Genomic DNA, 5,896 nt, shown 5'->3' with positions numbered 1-5,896 from the left:
TATGCGAGTTTTTTGTTATCATGTTGTTTGAAACTGATAATGCTTTTATTGTGTTATATGAGTATGTTACATATTTTTAAAATGCATGATTATATTTTACATAATTACATTTTTCTGTTTTATTTGTACTGTTTTATTTCCTGTCCTTTTGTTGCCAGATTGTATTTGTTTATATTTTATTGTTTTTGTGATACTGAAAAAGAAAAACTCTTTATATTTCTTTGATATTCTAAGATATTAATAAGCTGCTTGGTCCGACCCCTTTATGGGAAGAGGGTCTTTCACTGAACATAAAGCTGCATGACTAAACACGGTAAAGTAACAGTCGTGGAGCATTCATGAGCCAGTGAAGCAAGTCGTAACTGAGCATGTAAGAGGTGGCCGTACAGCGTGCTGATGAATGAAATCAGAAGATAACAGCATCTGTGTTGAATATGTGCTGCCAAAGCCATCAAAACACACCTGCCGTGCTTACTAGCTGTACTTTATTTTAGGTGTACATGCACAACGGGGTCCGTCACAGTTTGCTGAATTTGGCTGACATTGACTGACAGTGTTTTGGTCTGAGTTTTGCTCTGCCATGTTATTCGTGTGGATTTACGGGGATCACAAAGAAGCAGAGAGGAAAAGCACAATGCACTGCTGCCCTGGCAGACTTAGAATTGGAGATTGGTGCTGCTGCTTGTGTTTATTTTTTTCTTCTTCTTTTCTTCTTTAGCGATGACAGAGTATAAGCCTGAGCAAAACAAGCATGTCTCATTGTCATTAAATTAAGGACTGAAAAAATGACAAACTATTGTAAGGGTATAGTCATGTAAAAAGCATTTGGGCCTTAGATTAGATTATACAGTAAAAAACAAAATTGCTCATCAAACAGATTTTGTTAGCAGACAACGATAACTTGAGTAAAAATACAGAAGCAGTTTTTTCAATCGGCAATTTCTTAAAGGCAAAGAAAACAGCAGCTTGACTTTGGATAATTATTAAATCATGAATTTACAAACTGTTACATTTTTTTTGGACTCATTTTCACTAGCCATACCTAGGCCCTATAAATTCCTGATCAGCAAAATAAAGAGCCTGTTCAGCAGCAGGAAGTAGAAAAAAATCATGTCAAAAAACAGCAAGTCAAGCCCCAACCTAACAAAATTCAAAAACAGGCGAGAAGCAATGTCACTGACATCCAAAAAAGTTTGCAAAGTCATTTGCTTTTGAAACAGAAAGGGAAAAATGCATCCTCCCAAAGGTTTAGCAAAAAAAAATAAAAAATACATTTTGATGATCCCCAAGACTTTTGAGATATCTCAAAATTGACTGGCAACACAGAAGTGAAACTTAAAGAGTGCATGATCCGTTAAACTAACTTAGTATTTAGTTTAACTCCACCACCATGTTTACTGTGGGCAAACATGGTGGTGGGGATTATCCAGGTCATCAGTTTGCAACCCTGAACTTAAGCAGACTTGGGGTTATAAAGCAGAATAATGATTCAAAGCACAGCAGCAAGTCCATACAGTCCATAAATTACTAAAGGAGGATTTAAGACCTAGTCCAAACGGAAATCTTGTTGAGATTTGGAGACTGACAATGCCTGAATGTCCTCGAATGTGGCTGAATTTAAATAAGTTTGCAAATAAGAGTGGGTTCAAATTCCACCACAGCAATATTAAAACATATTGCTGTTGCAGACGCTTGGTACCAGTCACAGACACCTAATTATGTTAGGTTTAAGGGCCTGGATGGATTGGATGAAACTATTTGATGATTTGAAACATTTAAGAGCAGAAAGCAAAAACACAAAACTATAAAGCTATAAGCAGTATATTTGCTATTTATTATGCAGCTTCATGTAGTAAAATCTGATACAGATCCTGTGGAATGCTGTCATAATGCTTTGAGTTTGAGGTTGTTTTTTTTTACCTAATATATTCACCTCATCACTAAAACCAGGAAGATCAATTACAGCAGATTCATCTCATCTCCACAGCCTCCAGTCCCCATCAGCGTCTGCAATCTTCCATTCCATCATCCTCTGGTTAAATTGGCCCCTCCCAGCGTTGAAAGACCAGGAAGAGGGCTGGTTATTTAAATCTAAATCAACACTGACGGGGAAGCAGATGTAGAACAGAGAGCAATGGGTAAAGCTTGTACCTGACGTTGTTAGTATTAATGCGATTCCACTGCGAGCGTTGGGATCGATGCAGTCAGATGAAGGACTGTGTTAACATCCTAATCTCTAATAGCATCAGAGCAGCCAGACTATAAAAACTCCACCAGTTCAGTCATGAACACACACCCGACGCACAGATTAGAAGATAAGAAGGAAGGGGGCGAAGGCACGACAGGCCATCAGAGCAGGAGCCGAGCTGCAGGGTGGAGGAGAAAATCTAGATAGACCTCAGATTTGTTCAGGTCTGGAGAAAAAAAAAAGACGGATCTATTATCATAAAGTGTGTCCAGCAACAAGCTCACAATTGGTCATGGCGGCTCCACTTCGACTAATAAATGGTGAGTGTTCAAATGAAACTACGAAACACTGCAATAGCAGTTATGCAATCATTAATGCGAAAAGATTAAAAAGCTCCTAAACGGAGCCCAGCTGATTTTATGGAGTCATTGACTTTGCACCAATCTCTCCCCCTGGCCAAGTCTGTAGCAACAAGATGGAGGATTGCTGTGTTTTAATAGATAGAGACCTCCAGCAGAACCAGACTCGGTGTTGTGCTGCAACAGGCTGAAAGCAGGGAGTACAGAAGCCAGAGCAAAAAAAAGGAAAGGAAAGCTTTCCTATCGTGTTTTTAATGGGAAAGAAATATTGACAGTAAAGCTCCATCAGTCTCTTTGACAAAGAAAGAGATACGGCTAAACACAGAGGCTGTTGACCAGGACTCTGTAAACAAAGCCTAACCCTAAAACTTCACGTAGGAGAGAAACACAGCTAAACAGAGAAGCAGTGAGCTGATTTTTCCAGAGAAGAAAAGCAAAGAAAATACACAGCTAAACCTTAGACATACCTTCTGTGAAAACAAAACAGACAAAGAGAAGGTGAGATAATTGCAGGAATATGGATGTTAGTGGCTTTGTCCAAGAAGGGAACGCAGCTAAACACAGAAGCACTAAGCCAGCATGGATTTCTATGGGAAAGAAAATGATCCATCAATCAATCAAGTTTATTTATATAGCACATTTCAGCAACAAGGCAGTTTTTAAGTGCTTTACATCATAAAAAAAAACAACAAAAAAAACATTTACAGTCAACAAATGACAACACCGGTGACAAATATTACATTTTGACGGGTGAAAATATCGATGCACATCAAATACGTTGGTCAATGTTTCATTTATTATGGTTCAAAAGCAACTCTAAGCAGGCCTAGATTTAAAGGAGCTCAGTGTTTCAGCTGTTTTGCAGTTTTTTGGGAGTTTGTTCCAGATTTGTGGTGCGTAGGAGTTGTACAAAAGTACGCAGCCAGACACAAATACACTCCCTCTTATGGAAAGTAATAACGTAAAAATAAATCACAAAAGCTCAGTTGACAGCTACAACACAGCTGACTGAACCTAAAAAAAACAGGCCCAGGTGTACCTTATGCAGAAAGAAAAAAAAAATAGAGAGAGAACACTTAAAATTAATAGTATCGCACAAACCGCAAGTAATACATAACTGAAGAGTAGCAGCAGTGCAGCAAGTGTTATCGCCGTAACACTAGCAGGCCGCTTCATTCAACATGCCATGCTTGGCAGTCTTCAAAGAATGGCTGTTGATTTCTTTTCAATTACTCGCACAGAGCTGGTCCGAGTACAGAGACCTGCTTTGTGGAAAGTGTTGAAGCTGCTTCGGACAAGCGTTTTTATGAAGTTGAAAAGCGGCTCTGTGCTGTCAACCTACTTAAATGAAAACTAGACAGCACCTGAAAGAATAAACCAGGCTGCCTGAGCCCCACAGTTTTGCCCTGGTTGCTATAAATAGCTTTTTTTTTTTGGCTCTAGCCAGGAAAAGAATGGACATGATGAGACGGTATTTATGATTATAATCCGTACAGTAGTGGCTGACGAATCTGGTCATAACCAATTTTCTCCTGCTGCCACATGAACACTGTAAACACAGATGGATTTGCAATCAGTCAAGAGGATAATTGTGACTGAACACGCAAAGTTTAGGTTTAGACATTTAACTGCAGATAGATTTATTTTGCTTTGTTTTGTTTTCCTGTTTTGCATCCAGCCAATTTGAAAAGCATTTTGCTGAACAGAGAGAAGAGAGACAACAAGAATGAATGTGGAGCAGCGTCTACCTTTTCTCAGGCTCCATTGCCTCAAAACAGTCCAAATTTAATTTTCACTCATTAGTAAGCCTCCTGAGTACTTCTGTCTCATATCGCAGACACAGCCTCAGAGAGTTGCGTGAGCGCATTTGTGAGACAGCTTCTTTAATTACCCAGGTAATACAGCCAGATGCTCCATCACTCTGGCAATGGCAGTGATTAAAAGCAGTAAAATATTCATATCAATCAGACACCCACATGCCACATCTATAATTAATGTGCAAGCGGAAGGACGTGGCAACTTTTACCACAACCAGACGTTGCCTCTCCGTCACCATAGTCCCTGCGCGCGCGGCGCGACGCGGACGGGCAGCTGCGTGCGCGTCGGTGTGTGTTTCCATGAAATGGAGCCGAGAAGGAGCCACTTTAAGCAACTCTCAGCGGGGAGGTCAGAGGCCAGGCAGCTCGCACTCTGGGACGTCATTCAGCCACCTACACAGCAGATGTGCCAGGCTGCACTTTCACTGGCCTGACTCTCTGGGAGTGTTGTTGTTTGGGGAGGGGGGAAACGGCATCTTGAGTTAGCAGACTACCAAGCATCCTGCTTTCTCTGGTGGTGGGTGTGCTGCCTTCTCCTGCGCCGTCTTTGGCGTTTCTTCGCTTGTCTGTACCTGAAAATACCCGCAAGCCCTTTGTTTAGGGTCTCAGAAGCTTGTCTGGTGTCTCCAGTGGGCGGGAGGAAACACAAGCAAAACAAACTGAGACTTGAGGTGAATTTATAGACATAAAACAGAGACAAGATTTTCACTTTTTTTTTTTTTTTTTGCTTAAGGCAGTGTGTTTGCAGAGACACTTCAGAGACAAGGACTTTTGCATACAGCCTTCATAAAGTGGCATGTTAAAAAATCAAACATCTTGATTTAAATGGAAACATTATGTCGCTCACAATACTTGAAATAAAACATTTTCTCCTGTCAGAGCCCAAGGTTTCATTTCAACTACTTTTCTATTTCTGCACTCTCAGTCTTCCTGCCATTGTCTCTTGGTTTTCCTTGATTAAGTCTTCTGCCGTGGTCCAAGAGTGAGTTACAATTACTCACTCTGCTCTCTCTCTCTCTGTGTGTGTGTGTGTGTATTGTATCATGCTCATTACAATTACCTCTGGGTGTAAGTGTGTCATCTGTTGCCTGCTCATGTTCCAATTTCTCCAAGAGTGGCGAGGGAAACGCCCGCCTCACTGTGCAACGCAACAATGTGACCAGGAAAGAGGAAGGAAATGTGTATTACGAGCTGTGATTCCTGCTTTCCTCTCAGTTGTATTTAACAGCAGCATGTATCCAGCAGGCGCATATACTCCACAGCTGTTTTAGTACACTGAGTGCTTTGCAGAACTATTTATACCCCACAGATTTTTTTTTCAACCAAAAAAATAAAAATAAAAAATAGCATGCCAACTCTGCAAACCATACCAAGACATAATCAGAGAAGCAGCCAAGAGGCCGATGGCAGCTCTGAAAGAGCCGAGAGAGCCACGGTTCAGGTGGGAGAATCTATCTGCGCAGCCAGATTGGTACTCCACCAATCTGGCCTTAATGGAAGACTGGCAGGAAAAAAAGTCAGTAGAGGTTTCA

The sequence above is a fragment of the Poecilia reticulata genome, chromosome 4 (assembly GCF_904066995.2).
Source record: "Poecilia reticulata chromosome 4, P_reticulata-male-v2, whole genome shotgun sequence".
Classification (NCBI taxonomy): domain Eukaryota; kingdom Metazoa; phylum Chordata; class Actinopteri; order Cyprinodontiformes; family Poeciliidae; genus Poecilia; species Poecilia reticulata.
This window is presented reverse-complemented; position numbering follows the sequence as displayed.